The following is a 20940-nucleotide window of genomic DNA, read 5'->3' on the forward strand; positions in this document are numbered from 1 at the left end:
TTATTGGCACACTTCAGATATTTCACAACTAGGTGATTGGCACATTTTAGATATTGCATGTGGCTCCCTGTTTGTGGAATGCTCTCCCTAGGGAGGTTTGGCTGGCACCTTCATTATACACCTTTAGGTGCCAGGCAAAAATGTTCCTGTTCAACCAGGCCTTGGGCTGCTTAATAGCTTATATACCTTCTAAATATGTTTGTGGGAGGGGTGGGGGGAGAGTTATTGGTTTGGTTTGTTCTTGTTTTTATCTTGTATTTTTATGTTGTGAACTGCCCTGAGATCTACAGATGAAGGGTGGGAGAGAAATCTATTCAAAATGAACAAATGTATTCTTGGCATTTGCTTTCTGCTTGTGGTTGAATTGATATGAATTTTGTGTACGTTTAATACTTATTTCATTTATGCGTGGTTAACATTTAATGTTGGAATTTCACTCTGTAAAGCACTTTGGATACCTTGGATGGGAAGTGATCTTTAAATCTCTCTCTCTCTCTCTCTCTCTCTCTCTCTCTCACACACACACACACACACACACACACATACACATACACACACACACACACACACACACTCTATAAATCATATATATATATGGAGACACTAGGGGCCAAGTGATGGGGTTTTTTTATTTTGCAAAAGATGTTGTATATCCATTTGCAAAAATGTGTGTACATAGCTCTGTGTCCTTTGTTGGGAATTCTCATGTATCTGTGCAGTAGTAAGCCTATGGGGATATAATTAAAGTTCTTTTAATGCCTGATACTAGATATTAAATTTGAAAATACTCTGGCGGTGATATGAAGTATTATTACAACACTCATTGTCTCTCCTCTCTCATTTCCTACATCACTTAAAATTTAAATCCCTTTAATCACAAAGATGATATAACCAGATTCCTCTTGGATACTGGGACTTTGCATCCCTGCTTAAAACCACTCTATAATTAAATTTACCTTGGATACCTCTAGCCAATATACCCTGCTTATTCAAAGCTCTTTGAAGAATCATAATGTGTGAAGTAGGGCTGGTCAGAGAAATGGACACTGTCCTATGTGCCTGGCTGTTCCCTCCTTAGAACCCTCTAACTGGTTCCTGTGTCTTCCAGTCTGGGCTTTGGGTTGGGTTCTTTTCTGTCTCTGCTGTGAAGGTCCAAGAGGTTATTATGGTGAGGACCCATAGGTGAATCTAGGTAGGGCACATTAGATGCTCCATTCCTACTTACCCTGCCATGTGGCTTAAAGTTTGCTTTACCAGAGAAGCCAAGGAGCTGTCCAGTAGGTCAGAGATAAGGTTGTTCAGGAGACCAGGGGAGCTGTCCAGCAAGAAACCACAGAAAGCTGGCTCAGGTACTGTACTGTTTCAGCACTATTTAGGAACCAATGGAGCTGCTTTGTAACAGGTTCAGCTGCCCCATCTATTCCTGGTCTGCTATCCTTATCCCAGTTGGCATCCCTATTGCTTTTGTTTAGTCCTGTTGCTGTTTTAATCGTGTGTGTGTGTGTGTGTGTGTTTGAAAAATAATTTTAATATATGCAACTGTTTTCATAGAGATAACTTTTATATATGTTATATTGTAAATCACTTTGGAATATTTCTCGGGAAACAGTTCATAAGTGAAACGCAAAAAATAATGCTATACCCCTCTGACTTTTAGAACAGAGTAATCTCAAAGATTAGAACAAGGATATATACCCTGAATGGCCAATGGTCTGATTCAGTGAATTAATTACCCAGAAAATAATGCATATGAATGCAAACTGGATTAGTTTATAATTTGGGGGGGGAGGGGGTGAAGAAAATCTAGAGTGAAACTTAAAACAAGTTTTAAAAAGAAAAGGAATATCAATTTCTTTGTTCTGATCAGGGAATGCAAAGTTAATATCTTTCCGACACGCTGACACAATTTTAATTAAGCTGACTTTGTTCTTAAGCCACTAATTCATATTTTTGTTCTGTCGTTGAGTTAATGTTGCCACATGCGTGACAACTGTAAAGGCACGCCAGTTTCAAAATGCAGTTTTGATATGCATGTAAATATGATCATTTCTCTTAAGATTAGAAATGTCTCATTTACATAGAAATTATTGAAATAATTGTAGGATAAGCACAAGTAAGAATGCTTTTTGTCTTTTCTTCAGTTCAGGAGGTTTTGTCCTTATATTTTGCCCCCGGCAATATCAAACAGATAGATCAATAAATACTTGGAAGAATAAAAATGAAATAAACATGATCAGTAGTTGAAGACATTGAAATTTGAGTCAGTTTTTCTTGTGCTGTTATCAGGCATGTGAAATTCAGCTTGCTGTGTTGTTCTTTGGAAAGAGATAGAACAAGTCCCAGCTACATGAACTGACTGCATTAGCGATTGACGTGTGAAGAATGAATGATGTGCCAGAAGGCAGGAAGAATGGGCATGTAGTAGTATGAAGTGGAACAAGGGAGAGACTTGAAGAAGTAAGCAAGCAGCCAAACAACTTCTACTGTCATTGGCAGGGCAGCAGAACTTGCCTCTCTGAAGCTCTAGATTCTTGAGACGTTTTCTGGGAAGAACTGAACTAAATGAGTAACTCGGTTGAATGCCTCCCAAGCCTTGCAATATTTGCTGTTTTGCTGGCACTTTATCACCTCTCCTATGACACCAGAAAGTAGAGAGCATACTGAACTAGGCAAATACTTTTTTGTTCAGACAGCCATCCGGCCACTCACTGGCTGTTGCGGTAGGGTCTTTTGTGGAAAGGTGTAGTACATTTTCTTCACCTCATGGGCTTTTAAGTGGTTTTAGGTTGCTTTGATTCCATGCTGTTTCAATATTGTAACTTATTAAATTTAAAAAATATACTTATAACTGGTTGGTGCATTTTTTAAAATCCATTTCTAATGCATGTTGTGAGCCAGTTTGGGTTGTGTACAGGGAGAAAGGTGGGATATAAGCAAGCAAGCAAAGAACAACAACAACAAAACTGCACCTGAAATTAGAGTTTAAACCCTGATTAAACATGTGGTGTGGGGGGAGGGAGTAGGAGATATAAATCTTCTCCCCCCACAATGTTTAATTGGAATTTAAAACCCTAATTAAAATGTGTTCCCCATTTCAATTTAGCCCCAGATCATTCCGGATCAGATTGGGCAACTCCAAATTGGGACCTGAATTAGATCAGGGGCATGCAGAACTCCAGTTTCTTCCCACCCCTCCCTCCCTCCCTCCCTCCCTTCCTTCCTTTCTCTCTCTCTGTCTCTCTCTCTCTCTCTCTCTCTCTCTCTCACACACACACACACACACACACCGCTCCATCCAGGCAAGCTAAGGACTATCTCAAATCCTTCCCAATAGGCAAAAGCACTCAGGAGGGCATAGCACTGGGCTTCCCAGCCCTGTATTAAGGGATTCTTGTGACAGTCATTAAAAGCATTTTTATAACACCCTCCAATCACATTCCCAGGGCACTTTACAAAAAGAACGGAACAATTAAAATGCAAATTACAGGGTGGGGACCAACAACACCATGCTAATAAACTAAAAGCCACAAAATAATTAAAGCAGTACAACAACATGGTCAGCAGAAATACCCAGGAAACTAATGAAGTGTTTGTTGGGCACCAAAAGGATAATAACAGCCAGTGAGGTGTAGTGGTTAGAGTGCTGGACTAGGACCCGGGAGACCAGGGTTCAAATCCCCCCTCAGCTATGAAGCTCACTTGTGTTGCTTTAAGTCGCTTACAGAGTTATGACGATAATATGGGGAGGGGAAGAGCCATGTACACCTTTGTAAGCTCCCTAGAGGAAATGGGAATGGATATAAATGAAGGGAATACAGTGGTACCTTGGGTTACATACACTTCAGGTTACATACGCTTCAGGTTACAGACTCCGCTAACCCAGAAACAATGCTTCAGGTTAAGAACTTTGCTTCAGGATGAGAACAGAAATTGTGCTCCAGTGGCGCGGCAGCAGCTAAAGTGGTGCTTCAGGTTAAGAACAGTTTCAGGTTAAGAATGGACCTCCGGAACGAATTAAGTATTTAACCCGAGGTACCACTGTAAATAACAAGTGGGACATCTCCACCAAGTAGCCCTTGTCTGGGGATAGCCACCTGCCTCATGTCTAATCAGAGTGGGGCACCTGCAGGAGGTACCCCACTGATAAAGGGCCTCTTCCACCATTAGTGATGTGTCTGGAACTTTTGGAGTTGCTGTTTAGCTACTGACAGGGTTTTCCCTCCCCATGGCTGAAAGAGAAAGACTGTGGTTTGAACGTTCTGGAATAAAAATGTTCTTGGTCTCTATCAATTATACATTGTGGTTTGCTTGCGAATGTTTTGTATGAACCTCAGCATGAAGCAAGCATGTTGTCATCTCTCAAGAGCAGCAGGATCCAATCAAGCCTCAGAGCTAAGGCTGGAGTATCCATTTATCTGTTGCAACAGGGCTTTCCAGCCCACTGTCTCAAGACAGTCGAGATTTATATTGAAATGATTTGAGTTCATTAAGAGTACAGCTGCTAACTCGCAACTGTAAACATCCTGCACATTGTTGCCGGTATTAAAGAAATTATATAACTGGGTAGGTCAATTACTGTTGGCCCCAAGTTCCAAATAAAATTCACAGAGGATACAGTGGAATGGTGTGGGTGGACCATAGGGAATGTTAGCAGGGGATAATAATAGATGAAATTGTTCAAGAAAAATGTCAGGAGGGAGGAAGTTAACTCTGACATTTAGGGACACTCTTAACAACAAACTCAAGGAGCCACTGCACACTCCTTCTAAAACTGCTTGGACTGATCATTAAGATAGATGAGGCCATTGGTCTGAACCAGAACTACTATCCTTGAGTTCTTGAGTGATGGAGTAATAATACCCTCATTATTGCACTCAGCAGAACATCTAAAAGAGTGGGAGAGTTAAATGGTTTCTCCAGGCTAGCTCCAATAGTTAATATGATTCCAGGAAAAGGCTTTAGGGGGTCCCAAGGATTTAGTGAGAGATGGCTGCAGTGGAGGTTTAGACCTGAAACATGAGCAATCAATGACATGTTTGAAGCATCATCAGTGATGAGAGGAACACAGCACTATGAAGGTCCCAGCGATGGAAGCCTAGAAAACAGGTTGAGGATTCATCCTTCTCCTGCAGAGGAGGAGAACCTTTCCCTGTTGGATACTTAGGGTCATGAGAGCCACTTGGTAAGTGAAAATGCTGCACGACATTGAAGCAGTGTAGCATAGTGGTTAGATTGCTGGACTAAGACCAGGGGTTCTAGCTGGGGTTCTAGTCCCCACTAGGTGACCTCAGGCCGGTCAGTGCCTCTCAGCCTAACCAACCTCACAGGGTTGTTGCGAGGGTAAAATTGGGAGACAGAGAGCCATCCTGAACTTATTGGTGAAAAAGTGGGATATAAATAATAGAATCAGAGAGCTGGAAGGAACCCAAAGGGTGATTTGGCTACCCCACCCCCCGCAATGCAGGAATCACAGCTAATGTAATAAATATTAAATAAAATAATTTTTGGAGAAAAGCACCTTGGTATGTTGCAGTGTGTTAACCCACTAAGAAACACCTGAAGATCATTGGTAAAATAAATTGAGGAAAAGTGACTCATCTAAGACCCTCCAGGAGGGTGTGGAAGAGAGGCTGATAAAGGATTGATCCAGGTCAAGAAGCTGGCTTTTGCCTGTTTTTCATGGCCCAAGCCATCTACTAAAGACTCCATCAGGTTTAGAAACAATTACATCTAGAGACTAAGAGTTCCATAACCAGAATGGCACCCCAGAAAGCCCACCTGCCTTCCTCCTGCATGTGGGGGTATTTGAAAAAGGGTCTCAGGAAATGATCTCAATGAATAGGCACGTTCATAGGGCAGAAGCTGGCCCTTCCTAAACTGAGTTTCCCAGCCACTTAGTGATTTAAAAGATTGAAACCGGCACTCTTAATTGGGACCAAAAGCAAACTGGAAACTTGTGAAGACCTTTTCATGCTGGAGTTCTGTATTCAATGATCCAATTGCAGCTCTCCTGTGACATGCTGCTCCAGTTCTCATGTAATCTATGCATCACTGTGGCCAGATCGATTCTTTTAAATTTGGAGGCATTGCTTATGTATGAAACTTACACAACAAGATGTGAGACCCGCTTGATAGCTAGCCAGCTCATATACTATTTGTTTTTCCTAAAGGGAAAGGAAGTGGCTAACAGCAGTCCATTCTTAGGAGTGGCATCCATCAGTGGGATGTGTATCTGACCATTCTAAAAGCCTATCAAGGTGTCTCTTGACAGCAGCCTTTCTCATTCACTTAAAGGATGACACAATCATATCAGATGAGAGAGAGAAAGGAAAAGCAATCCAGGTTGCTTCCAGATGACCTGTTTATTCATTCTGATTTGTTGGCAGGGAGATTAGATGACGTAGAGCCACTTTCCTTATTGCAAAAAGTCTGATCTTCTGGGGAGGCGTGTTTGCTGCACACTACCTCCCAATCAATTGTGCAACCTGAATTTGCTGGGATGCAACCGGTCTGTGCCAGATGCAGGAGACCACATCATCTGGGGGAGAGGGCAGAGAAGCTGCTTATGAAACGTAACAAGGAATTTACAGCATGTGATGAGAAATTGTCTGATTGTACAGACTAAGCAAGCATGGCGCAGCTGCAGATACATCATGAAATGCCCTATTAAGCCTGAAAACGATGGGTAGTAGCAACCTCAATAATTCCATGTACAATTACCAAGAGGGTCAGCCACCTCTAAGGAAGGGCTAGATCTAATTTTGGAAACGCTTGTCTGGTTGATTCCAGCTATTTATTTGGGGGCATTCTGCACTGCAGCTTGTCAGCTTGACATCTTTCTCTCATAAAACACTAGGCTGCAATCCTAATTATCTTTTTAATTGCTTAACTGATTCATCTCCCCATTACTACATCACTCTCAGTTTCACCTCCATCTGATCATCACCTATTTCGAGACAACCACGTGGGCTGGTGTTCTCTGCAGAGAAAACTACACAAACGTACCCACTAGTGGAAATGGATAATAAATTATTACTCCAGGGGCACAGGGCACAGGGAGCTCTGGTACTGATCAGGTGGGGTTGGGACCAGCATTCATGGCCTCATGTCCCCAGCATGGATTAGTATTTCCTGTTCAGTCATAATTCCTGATCATGGCTACGGTTGTTACTCTGAAATATTATAAAGCAACACTAACAAAGTGCTGTTTTGGACTTGAATACTGGATATATCCAAAAGCATGTCAAAATTTACATGCCTGATTTCTGGATTGATCTATGCTTTTCCTTTGTGTTTCCAAGCTCATTTCTTAGATGGCTAGAAACAGCATATTTCTAATAATTAATGCAGAGCATGAAAGAAAAAAACCCAAATGCCATGGTAGATACAAGTGTCTACACTTGGTCAGTGAAAATGGGAGACATGTAGAATACCTACAGTCCTGGTTATAATACTGTAGCAATGTTGGACAGTGATGTTCTTAAAGTAAATTAACTGGGATGGGGTTTAGCATCAATAAGTGCTTGTTATTGACAAAGGGACTTCTGAGAAGCACTAAGAAGAAGGTAAAAGTGTTCTTTTTATAATGTTTTACAAAACACATCAAGCCATTCACCCATATATTGATAATGGGACCAATTTACCAATAGCTAATATGCTTCCTGGGGAAACGCTATTCCATTATCTGCTACCTTTGTTATCAGTGATCACTGTGCATTGTACATTCACGCCTTGTATATTCCAAGCTTGTCTGTCTTGACATGATTGATGGTGAACACTGGAGAGAGAGAGGGAGTGCGTGCACATTAAAATGCATTTTGATTGTGGCAGTTTATTTCCTGGGGTAAAAACCTCAACAACTTCAATCCTAAAAAAAGGTCAACAACTTTGGTTGGCCCTCATGGCTCTTCACTGCATCAAATCTGGCCCTCTTTGAAAAAAGTTTGGACACCACTGCAGTCTACGCCAATGTCAGAATCCTGATTCAGATTACCCTCACCATGCCTGCTATTTGCTTTTTTAAAAAGGGATTCATATTGTTACTAATTGTGTGGATTCCACCTCGTTCAGTTTGGCCCTAGGTAAGCATGCACAGGACTCGACTGTAATCTTACAAACACCCAAAAGCAACATGGATGGGCTTAATTCTCACTAAACATTCTAAAGTTCAGGTTTTAAGCCATTTCATGAATAACATGAATTGAAAATAATTCATAATATCAGGCCTAGTGAAGACTGAACACCTTAGTTCATTAATAATTAGGCACAGAATTTAGTGAACGTCGGGGGCGGGGGGAGACAAAATGAGTTTAAAATTGGCTTCCGGCTTTATTAAAGCTTGCATGTAAGTCATTAGCACATTTGTGAAGGGTTCATTTGCATAACTTTAATTTAGAGTCTTGAACAAAATCTCTTTTTGTCCCCTTTATAATTCTTCCTCCAATTTAGATTGGATTGCGAGAGTTCTGAATCAATTCCATATTGACAGCATTACTGTGAGAGGAAAGATCTCAGATCAATCTGTATGAGGAAAAAGAGCAGCTGGTTAAACTACGCTGGCATTTAGCCTAAAGCAATTTTCTGTAGAGTAACGGAAACGGATCGATATGCCTACACCTCCGATTACATCTTCTTACTTGCTGTGTATCTAAAAGGGAAGCAGCTTGTAAGTACTTAGCAGCTTATTTGGTATAATGAGATAACAAGGATGTGCTTAATAAACATGGCATCACCTCAGAATTTTGTGATTCTTGCAAACTGCAGCTGTTTCAGATGAGTTAAAAATCTGACTGCCTCTATGTGTCAGTGGTCTGGGCACTGATCTAACTCAGCCAAGTGACTTATGAAACATGATTTTGTCTTGGAGTGACATGTCATGCACAAGGACAGAGAAAGAATAATATACAGCTTTCACAATGGCACAATTCTATCTGACTGCCACCACTCATTTTTCCAGTTACATAAAGGTACCTAGCAAACCTAAAGGCTGTCTGGAAGATGTGTGATGCCTATCCATTCTTCTTTACTTAATGCTGAAACTTCCTAAAATTATTGTTCATAATGCAACATCCAGCATTGCCAAGGATATGTTAAAATTGTTGTGCACACCCGAATCTCTGAGTAGCAAGAGACCCCCAGGACTTCCAGCACTGACTCAGCATTCAGTTTCCTTGCAATGAAGGGAAATGGAGTCTGTGGTATCTTTCAGATACATTCGTAGCTTGGAAGTAAAACAGCTTAGTTCCTGAACGTCGCAAACCCGGAAGTGAGTGTTCTGGTTTGCAAACGTTCTTTGGAACCCAAACTTCCTGCGCTTTAGTTTTTGAACGTTTTGGAAGTCGAACGGATTCTGTTCGACTTCCAAGGTACAACTGTATATGGTTTTATTCACACATATCTACAACTTGAGCATAGGATGGAGTAATAATAAAAGGCTGACTTATCCCATTGATTTCAATTGGAAATGGCCGTGGATAGGAGGTAATTGCTTCCATTGCTTTACCACAGCAGCAAAATCAGTTTTTAAAAGGAATGAAAAAGTTGAAAGAGAATCCTCTGCTGTTACAAATAGATATCCCCTGACTCCAAACTGTAAGAATTTAGCCAGCTCACAGGGCCTCTTTGCACTACCCTTTTAACCCATCTGCCATGAAGGAGAATTTAAGGCTTTACTCCTAAGGATCACCTGATGTCAAAAAAAGTCCCCTTTGTTACCACTTCAGTCAGGTTGTGTGATCCTCACCCACCCATCCCTCACCCTGCTGAAGAAAGAGGTCCATTTCCAGCATAGCACAAATGAATTCACTGTATCAGAATATAACATGGTTTGGATCCCCTGAAATAATCACGTAAGGACTGTACATTCACCTTACAATAAGCCAATCAACTGGCAAGGCCTCACACTTAGCATAACAAATGTACTGCAGTAAGAGAGACTGTTGAAGTAAATGATTTTAACACGGTAGCCACTCTGCTCCTTGTCAAAGAAAGAAAAAGAATGATGGGGTTATTTCAATCAAGCTTTGAAATATGAAAAAAGCGAGACCACCAGTCCATTTCTGACAATGCTTGGGGGAATTAAGATTCAGGTACTTCGTTCCCCTAACAAAGGCAGTAATGAGAACAGGAAATGACTTCACATTAATCTAATCCACTGACAAGCATTGTGGCAAGTAGAAGAAAAGGTTGCAATTTAAAACTGCACTTGTTAGAACCTTCACACGACAATCATACTGTTCACCCCATAGAAAAGATGGAATAGTCAGGGCGTTAAGAACATCGATGTAGCTCCTCCTCACATTTGAAATGCATTGCGTCAAGAGAGTAGAGAAATATTTCAGGACGGGGCGGGGGGGGGGAAATAATATGTGTACTGTTTGACAAGGGGACAGACTTGGAAAGGAAACGGGGAAGGAAATGGCTTTCACTTGGTTTCTTTTCTTTCATTTAAAAAAGTCTGAATGAGTCACATAACTCATCTCTGCACGACTCTGCTTTGATACTTCTCTATAAAGCAGTGGCATTTGCAAACAGTTCAGCAAGGGATTCTACCAATGGCATCCTATCCACCAGGAAATTAAAAAGACACAGTTTTTCTCCTTTGCGTGGGCTCCCAGAAAAACCTTTTAAAGTATTTTTATAGTGGTGGAAAAATGGGTCACCTAGATACAGCTTTTTTTTTGAAAAATGGCTGGGCTAAATTTTTCACCAGTGAGAATTTGGGAAGTTAAGTATATCTACTCTTGCTTCTTTCTTTCTTTCTTTCTTTCTTTCTTTCTTTCTTTCTTTCTTTCTTTCTTTCTTTTCTTTACATGTTCCTACCTGCAGCTGACATGCAGCTTTAGTACCATTTTTTTCTTTTGAAACAAAGCAAAAAAGTGCTTCTTCTAGAGGCAATCTGAGGGCTCATGGTAGTATCACTACATCAAACAGCCAATGAGATTGAATTTTGTGACATCATGAAACCAGGATAAGCATATGTGATAGCATTAAAAGCTAGAGCAGAGAGACAGCAACACATCCTGCCCTCACTCTGAATGATCATTTTGCCCCTTTTTGCAGCCTCCTCCCAATCATTGAAAGGGAGGTTGCAAGAAGTGAGTGATGTTCTTTGTGAAACACAGATTGTGTTTCAGCAAGTCCTTATCTGGAACCCACAAGTAACAACAGTTGTTCATTTCATAAACCCTCCAGACAAATGCAGACTTTCCAACAATGCTACAACTTAACTCCAAAATATAAGGTGGTGTGATTCCAGTGCAAATAATTGCATATATAGAGTCCTCACCATGCTTTAGGTCTTTTCTTCTGGTCAAGTAGAGAAGGCTGTTTTCAGTGTAGATTTTTATTCCCTGCCTGTTCCTGATGTAGATCTTCATGCATCCCTTTTTCCCTGGCACCATTTTTTTGTTTGCCTCAGTTGCCAAAATGTCTTGGGCCAGCCTTGCTTACCGTTGTCTTTTTCTCATGATCTGCTCATATGGCATTGACTTTCACCTGCTAGTCAGCCACAAACCTCTCTAGCACTTCAGCCTGCCCATCTTGCCCTTTGAATCCTATATAGGTACTATAGCTTAACTTATGCTATATGTCCTCTAAGGCACTCACCTGCAAGGTATCAAATCCATTTTCAGAGGTATTGATCCTGCAAAAAGCTTCAGAACCACACAAGGTGTAAGTATTTTGTTGGAATCCTGAAAATTCAAACTTCTTTATATAGAGAGAAATAGAGAAAGTAAAAGCTCTGATTGCAGAGATAGATCTGAACAAAAATCTATGGATCCCAGTTTATTTCCCAAAGCCTGCTAATTATTTGACACATTTGTTGTTTAAAACTGGGGGGCCTGCTTTTAGCACATTTATCAAAATGGATTAATCTCTTTTATTCAGCATGTGTGTGAGATGTCCTAGTGATTTATAGAGCTGGAAATGAAGCCCAGCAGACTCAGTAAAATTTTGGTTGTTATTATCAAAGTAATTAATTGCATTTCTTACACTTGCAACTGATTGATTGCATTTGTACCACTGTGACTCTACTTCATTATTAGGGGGGGGGGGTGCGAGCGCGCAATTGGGTAAAGTGCAGCATATCAAATCCCCATATCATTCCCTTTCAAAATATGCAGCATAATTATGAGAAATTATTTGCTTCATCAAGGGCGCAATACTCTGCTCAAGTTCTGCTGGCTGAGGTGGTTTCGAGAGCAGTAAAAGCTCTGCTATGCCAGCAGAACTTGAGGCAGGTCACTGGCATGCTAGATGTAGGGCCCTCTCTCCACAGTTTGGCTGGTGCAATACTCTGCCAGTGGAACTGCATTGCCTGCAGAACGATGAAAAAGCGATTCATCTGTGGGTTGGATGTGGGCAGATTGGAGAAGGGGAGATTTCCAGGGATGTATCTGTCATGGGAGCGGTGTGCCTGGCTTCTGCCAAATCCTATACCTGAAATAGAGTGTCTCACCCCTTCTATACCTGCTCAATCACTGGGGACTGCCTGCAGGCACCATCTTATTAGGAGAACCATTCCACACGATATAGGAATCATACCTCTGGTGTTGTGACACCTTCCATTTGGAGTTCACTCCTATTAAATATTAGCACATGTACAGTGGTACCTCGGGTTACAGACGCTTCAGGTTCATAGCTGTCAACTTTTCCCTTTTCTTGAGAGGAATCCTATTCAGAATAAGGGAATTTCCCTTTAAAAAAGGGAAATGTTGACAGCTATGTTCAGGTTACAGACACCACTAACCCAGAAATAGTACTTTGGATTAAGAACTTTGCTTCAGGATGAGAACAGAAATTGTGTGGTGGGGCGCGGTAGCAGCTGGAGGCCCCATTAGCTAAAGTGGTGCTTCAGGTTAAGAACAGTTTCAGGTTAAGAACGGACCTCCGGAATGAATTAACTTCTTAACCCGAGGTACCACTGTATTTTTGGCACTTACTGATGACCTTTCTCTTCTAGCAAACCTTTTGAGTATAGCTCTTTCCCAATCTGTATCTGTAGTGGAATTGTTTTAAGACATTTGCCCCTCTTTACTCCTTTGGGAGAAATACTACTACTACTACTACTACTACTACTACTACTAATAATAATAATAATAATTGAAACCTTTTTCAGACCAAAAGGAACTTTCTGGGAGCTGCATGCATGCATGGGTGGGGCCAAAGGCAAAGGTGGGTGGGGCAATAATTTTTTTACTTTGCTTAGTAGACTACATTCCAACCATACAAAATTCATAGGTTTCTGTGCACACACCTCTACCCAGGCATACAAGAGGCATTCTAGTCACATTCTAGTCAGGCAAAAGCATTTGAGAAGGGTGCAGAGCAGAGCTGGTGCAGAGTGTGTCCCAATGGCTGGATAGGGAAGCTGAATTTGACTCCTGGGCCTGATGTTCCCTTCCCTTGCTGTATCCCATCAGCTAGTAGATTATTTATATAGAAAGGACATGTCCTTAATTTCTATACATAAGCTTTGCTTGAAAGTGTGGGAAGAATCTAACAGTGCAATATGCCAATCATTTTGTCAGCACAAGCATTTCAGCTTGCCAGATGGAACCATCCTCCCTCTTGCTTCCCTCATACACAAAGCAACTTAAAGGGGTGGGGGTGCCCACTACAGGAGGAGGGGGGAAACACCATGGCACAAGCAGAAATTGTTTTGCGGGTTTCCAGTGATGGGACTCGTTAGGTGAATTCTGCCCTGCTGTGGGTAGTATCTGAGTAAATCATATTCAGAGTAGTAGGCCCACTGAAATAAATGTACCAATTGAAATAAATGAAATAAACGTAACACAAAGATTGAGATTAAACAAGATATTAGTCCCAGTAGGTTTTAGTGTGTTGTTCTTCTTTAATAAAAAATGCTATCTTCTGAAATATATTACCAAAATGTAGTTACACTCTTTATTATTTTTTCTACTCTGTTTTCTAAAATTTACAAAGGAGAACAATATCATTCAATATTAATTATTTAACTCTCTGCGCCCACGCCAATATATTATTAAGAAATGGCTCAGCACTGAAAAATCTCCTGCCACCCCAACCCACCCACACTGGTGTGTCTAAAAATAGTGCATAGCATCTGGAGTGAAGCATTCCTTCTGTAACAGAAAGAGCAGTCAAACTGGTATTTCAATAAATCCTTGTCAGCACAGGAAATAACATGCGCTGAAGTGATTGGAGAACTGGAGATCCATAAGGTTTTTTACAGGTAGGTGAAATCAATATATTAATACCTTGGGGGGTAAACAAGTGGAAGCATTTTATGGAGGGTCACTGGGTGCAGCCAAGGAAAGAGATTCTTCCCTTTAATAACTGTGCAGTGGAGGGAATTTCAACATAGGCATTTATCAGCTGCCTTTTCCAATTAAATATGGCCCAAGGCAAAATATAAAATAAATATAAAGATACATATAAAATGAACGATAAACTCGTACAAGAAAAACAACACAACAGCAACTATACAAACCATAAATAGATAGAAATCAGCAGTAGCAAGTATAAAATGTAAACAAGAAAAAGAACCCCATCCAGTTGAAGGTGAGTTATGGAATTCAAAATAGAACTGGGGGGGGGGGGGGCTGATGAATTTGCCTTGGTTATCTCCCACTTGGGCTACTACTGTGTGGGGCTACTTTTGAAGGTGACTACAACTAATCCAGAATGCGGCAGCCAGACTGGTGACTTGGAGTGGCCGCTGGGACCATATATAACACTGGTCCTGAAAGTCCTATTTTGGCTCCCAATATGTTTCCGAGCACAATACAAAGTCCTGGTACTGACCTTTAAAGCCTTAAATGGCCTCAGTGCTGTATACCTGAAGGAGCATCTCCACCTGCAGCATTCAGCCTGGACACAGAGATCCAGCACCAAGGACCTCCTGACAGTTCCCTCACTGTGAGAAGTGAGGTCACAGGGATAACTTCAGGTAGGGCTGGGATTGTCCCCTGCCTGAAACCCTGGAGAGCCACTTCCAGTACTGACTGGACAGTGCTGACAATATTGAGCAAGATGGACCATTGGTCTAGCATTGGCATAAGGTGCTTATCTGGTGCTTCCGGTGGTTCCAGGGATGCTCTCCTGGAGACCACAGGATGTTAGATTGTGCGGATCAGTCATTGCGTCTAAATTGCATAAAGCTGATGACAAAAGAAGAGAGGGACAGCTCCCAAAGATGGAAAGTGTATTTCTGTGGGTACCCACTACAGACGTTCAGAGTTCTGACGCAAATAAATTGGCTGGTTTGACTGAAAAGCATTAAAGTGAAATTGCCATCTAGAAAGTCCCAAAGCTCCACTTTTACTGTGTCTTTACAAAGCAGTTTTATTCAATCTCGACTCTTTCCCTGGATGTATAAAAAATTCAGTGAACGTTTACCATTAAAAAAAAAATCTTCAAAAAATATATTGGGAGGGAAAAAAGCCTTGGGAGTATTACCATTTTTTATGGCAACCGTTGTACCTAATGAAGTTAGATTAAAGGAGCAATCCTGTTCTAGAGCTATGTAGGCTGAAGGGTTCAAGGATTTTGAAGAATCCCTATTATGCAAGCAGAATGCCAGGCACATAGGCCAATGGTGCTCCCTGATACGCCAGCAAGAGGAAAATGCTCATGGGGACCAGATCCATCCATGAATATAGTCCAGCAGAACAATCCAAATAGGGCAGAACTGTTGGTGGAAAGTGAAAAGCACCGTGAAGGAGCATGTTTATTCATTTCATTTCATTTCAAAACTCTCTTCCATCAGTTAAAATTCCAACCAAGATAGAATGGCAAGCTAAACTGGTAGAATATCTAATGTTAGCAGGAAAAAATGGAACCAGTGAGAAGAGCCTCAGAAAAGGAGGTGGACAAGGAATGGAAAATGGTGAGAGAATATCTCCAGGGATACTGCAATAGTAGAGGCTTTCTGACATTAGAGGAATGAGTAACAACATATGGTATTAATACAAAAAACAATAATGATGAAATTAAATAATAGATATAAGTAGGAAGACAGTGTATGGATCTAATGGTTACAGCAGGAAGAGTGTTATGGACTTAATCGGAAGTATTCACATTTCTTTTTATTGCTGTTTGTTACATTGTATATAGGCATATTAAATTACAGTGGTACCTCGGGTTACATACGCTTCAGATTACATACGCTTCAGGTTACAGACTCCACTAACCCAGAAATGGTACCTCGGGTTAAGAACTTTGCTTCAGGGTGAGAACAGAAATCGTGCTCCGGCGGCGCGGCGCCAGCGGGAGGCCCCATTAGGTAAAATGGTGCTTCAGGTTAAGAACAGTTTCAGGTTAAGAACGGACCTCCAGAACGAAATAAGTACTTAACCCGAGGTACCACTGTATAAGGGACGCAGGTGGCGCTGTGGGTTAAAGCCTCAGCGCCTAGGACTTGCTGATCGAAAGGTCGGCGGTTCGAATCCCTGCGGCGGGGTGCGCTCCCGCTGCTCGGTCCCAGCGCCTGCCAACCTAGCAGTTCGAAAGCACCTCCGGGTGCAAGTAGATAAATAGGGACCACTTACCAGCGGGAAGGTAAACGGCGTTTCCGTGTGCGGCTCTGGCTCGCCAGAGCAGCGATGTCACGCTGGCCACGTGACCCGGAAGTGTCTCCGGACAGTGCTGGCCCCTGGCCTCTTGAGTGAGATGGGCGCACAACCCCAGAGTCTGTCAAGACTGGCCTGTACGGGCAGGGGTACCTTTACCTTTTTACCACTGTATATGTAGGTGGCAACGATTAATTGAACTGGAACACAGATATGAGCAGTTTGTAAACTTAAATGCCACCTTTTTTCCTTTATGAGAAATTCTTGGCTATTTGTATTTTCTTTCTTCTTATTATTTTCTTTGTTTATAAACTCAATAAAGATAATTTTAAAATAAAATAAAAAATCCAGGGTGGTGTACAGCAAGTACATAAAAACCTCAGACAACAACAAGCACAGCAGAGAGATCCACAGACAGCAACAATTCTAAGCTGAAACGTTGGGATCTGTGTGTGAGGGGGTGATGCAAACAAGGGCATTGGCCTTGCATGCTCATGTCTGTGAGTTGAGGGCATCATTACCAACAGAGTCTCAGACTGGTGGGCATTGGCACCATTTCCCAAGAAGCTGTGAGTGTGTCCTTCATTTTCTGCCATTTTTGTATCTTCTGCATTTGTGCCTTTATCTTCCCTTCCCTGGCTGTGTAGACATTGGGCATGGCAGATTTTCTGACAGAATACCTGCAGTGTATTTCCAGCCCTGGTGTGATGTTAGTATAGAGCTGCTTTAGATTTACAACTAATTGAATGTGTTTGACCATCTCTTTCACTGTAGCAGCAGGAAATCTTCCGCTTGAGGGCCAGTATTTTGTTGCAAATTACGTTGATCTACCTGTGACATACGTCAACTACATTAGCGATCTTAAGCTGGTGGGTCTGGACCCACTAGGGGGTCATGACTTGATCCAAAGTAGGTCACAACAGGAGCACTACTCACCATGCAAATGTATGGTAAATGTTTAAAAATGATTTGCATCTGAAAAGCCTGAGGATACCTAAATTACATAGATTTTACTTGTTATGCTATTAATTTTAAGGCCTGACATAAGCAAAAGTGTACCAAATCTTGCTAATACCAAACTAATTTAGGGATTAGTAAGGATTATCTCTGCAGGATGAGTTATGAGAACTACCCCAAAAAAGTGTGTATGAGTGACAGAGTGTGAATGGGACTGTTTCAGTCTTGGTCTTTAATTCAAGAATTTGAATGCAGTGCTGAAACTTATGGTTCTATTGCAGGAAGAAATAACCAATGGCCTTCTGGGTGTGGTTTGACTCCAGCTCTCGCTCCTCTAGCTGCCTCTTCAGCTAACAAGGATATTGTTAAAAAAAGCATGGAGTATAAAAGAGGATTGATTGCATATTTTAAAATAAAGTATTTCCCCCCCTCCCCTGCCCAGCATCTATTAGAACACGCCAGTCAACAAACCAGCCAAAATTAAGAACAGTTTAAGACCCACTGATACCAAAGAAGAGAGATTTAAGCGCTTCTTAAGTATCCTGTTCAAAGCATGTCTCAGATAATTGCCAAGTAGTAGCTAGTGGGGGAGATTCCACACTGTCTGCAAGTCTGTGCTCACTTACCTGATGCAAAAACCTCACTGGATACAAAGGAGTTTTCTTCTGATGAGATGTACATAGGATTGTGTGGCTAGTTATTTTGTATGCTAGGGTTTTTCTTGCATCTGCATTTATTTTCATGCAGGCATTTATGCATAGCATCTGTGTTTTGCTTTTTTGCCCAGGTCTCCAAAAGTAAAGGTATTTGGTACTGAAAGGATCTTTGATGTGGTGGGCAATGGTGAGACTGTCTCCATTCCAGGATGCATATTTAATTCTCGTGGAGCTGGCTTTTGAAATCGAACCCCAACTGTAAGAATATTCTCCACATCAGCATGGTACAAAAGCACTAAATAATTGTAACATCTAGGGAAGCAATGCAACCATCAATTAAACTCTGTTGTATAACCTGATAAATTATTCAGTCTACTAATGGGATCTGATTTTTTCAAAGTGTGGTTGAGTATCAAATATTGCTAGCATAGACTGATACACTTAGTATAATAAACACATACAATTATTCAATCTTGCTCAAACCCATCCCCCAATCTATCCACCCATGCCCAGCTTAGGACTTCTGTATGAGAGTAGACACTAAACCTACACTGTTTATGAAACTAAACCCACAAGCCCACACTGTATAGTCAATGTGAGCCTCAAGAAGTAAATAATCTGGCTTAAAGACATTTCTGTAGCTCTCCTACAGCTGAATCCACCCACAGAACTGTAGGATGATTTGCTGTAGATTTACTGGCATCATCCTTTTTGTTTGTATGTGGAGGAATTAAAAGTAATATTTCCATTACTGAGAGCAGATTAGTTTTGATTGCTACTTTTGGTTCTCATCCGGTGACATTTGCTCTCCATGTGTGTGTGGGCCCTGCAGGATCAGGCCAATGGCCCATCTAGTCCAGCATCCTGTTCTCACTGTGGCCAACCAAATGCCTATGGAAGCAGGATCTGAGTTCAACAGCATTCTTCCCTCTTGCGATTCCCAGCAACGGGTGTTCAGAGGCATGAATATAAACAGAGGCAGAGCACAGCCATTGTGACTCGTGGTCATTGATGATGCTCCATGAATTTGTCTAATACTCTACTAAGTTGATAGTCAGCATTACCCCGTGTGTTGTGGGATTCTCCACTGAAGTTCTCTGAAGTTTTTCAAAGTCCTATAAACCTTGCAATTGCCACGTTTAGGGCAGCTGGTGCACACTTCATACACAGAAGCACAAAGCGCATTTGTGGCTCTAATGAACACAAATAATTTGTTTTAAATAGTTTTAGGCTGCCTTTCTGGGCAAAGGTCCATCCCAAGTGGCCTACAAACAAGATGACAGATTTAAGGGCAGCGCAACACTGCAAAATGTAAAACATTAAAACAACTCCAGATCAACACTTGATGCAAAACAGTACAGAAGCAGAGAGAGAACATAACCGGCTGTCATCCAACTAATGAACATCATGCCTGAGAGGCTAGTTGAAAGAAAGGTGTATCTTCAGGCTGTTCTGCAGAGCCTGAAATGTAAAGATTTGATGCTGGTCCAGTGGAAGGGAGCTGCACAGTCACCCTAGAGAAGGACTTCTTCCCAGTGGAGGCTGGTCCACTAGGGCAAATGGAGCACGGCCCAACCAGTCTCACTCTGCCCTTAGCCAGCCCCCTCCTGCCCGCCTTCTTACAAACCTATCAACCACCACTACCTCTCCTTCCTGGCCTCTCACTTTACTGACCTAGGGAGTGGGAAAGCTGATCTTAAGATGAGGGCAGGAAAGTATGGGTGAAAGTAGCTCAACAGCCTGGTCCTGAGAAGTTTAGGGCTTTCGATGGCTTTAAAACCAGCCCTTTGGATTGGGTCCAGAAAGGCACCAGCAACCACTGATGTAATAAATGTATTACAAATGCCGACTGCCTTGCCCTTAACAGGACTCTTGTCAATCACATTCTGAACCAACTGAAAAGAACACCATCGTTTTGTTTTGTTTTGTTTTGTTTTGTTTTGTTCTTACATGCTGGGCTTTTTGTTGAGTTCCCCCTCTTTGCTATATGAAGCATTCATTCAAGAAGTCTGTTTGGAGTATTGTTTTACGTTGTTTGTCTTTGAAAACTCTTCCCTACAGCTCTTGATTTGTAGAATTGTTTGCAGAAGCACCACAGTAACACCCGAAGCAGAGTGGAGGAAGGCACGCGCTGAAGCAGAAAGGGTTTCAGGCTGAATTGACAGCAATGAAACACCTTGCGGCTCTTGCAGAAATCTCTCTGGCAAGCTTCGTTAAAGCTAAGGCAAACTCAGGGCAGGAACTGAACCCTGATCTGGATGGCTGATTCTATCTCACACTATAAGGAATGAACCTTTGGGTCATCAGGGAACAGTTAAGGAGATCAATAGGAAATCCAAAGTAGTTCTCAGCAGCTGATGCTGCCTCAGGTGAAGCACACGATGGTGCTCTCTCTTCCCTGTGCAGAAGTTAGGCCAGAACTCAGTGGTATAGTGTCTGCTTGCATGCAGAAGATCTCAGGTTCAGTCGCTGGCATTTCCAGACAGGCCTGGGAGAGAGACCTGCTTGGAGGCCTGGAGACATGCAACCAGTGAGTGTGGGCAACACTAGAGTCGATGGATGAACAGTAGCTTCCCATGTTTTTTCATAAGCTGACTGCGTCTTCTTCTTTCTTCTTTCTTTCTTTCTTCTTCTTCTTTGGTGATCACTCGTAGCCGAGTAAGATTGTCTTCCATAAACACGGTTTTAACAATGAGTCCATAAGTGACTGTGGAAGCCAATTCTGGATCCACACGTCCTTCCACAGTGGGACAGAGGTTTCCGGGCAGGAGTTG

General features: G+C 41.8%; 1 long non-coding RNA gene across 1 annotated transcript; it reads right to left on the reverse strand.

The window, feature by feature from the left end:
* Window positions 1-8304: 8304 nt before the first annotated feature.
* Window positions 8305-14917, reverse strand: LOC310848731. The gene is made up of 2 exons (XR_014566560.1): window positions 10822-14917; window positions 8305-10780 (listed from the first exon to the last, which is right to left on the reverse strand). It is a non-coding gene; the product is annotated as an uncharacterized lncRNA (long non-coding RNA).
* Window positions 14918-20940: the final 6023 nt, after the last annotated feature.

Source organism: Podarcis gaigeae, assembly GCF_964106915.1.
Source record: "Podarcis gaigeae genome assembly, chromosome: 7".
Lineage (NCBI taxonomy): Eukaryota > Metazoa > Chordata > Lepidosauria > Squamata > Lacertidae > Podarcis > Podarcis gaigeae.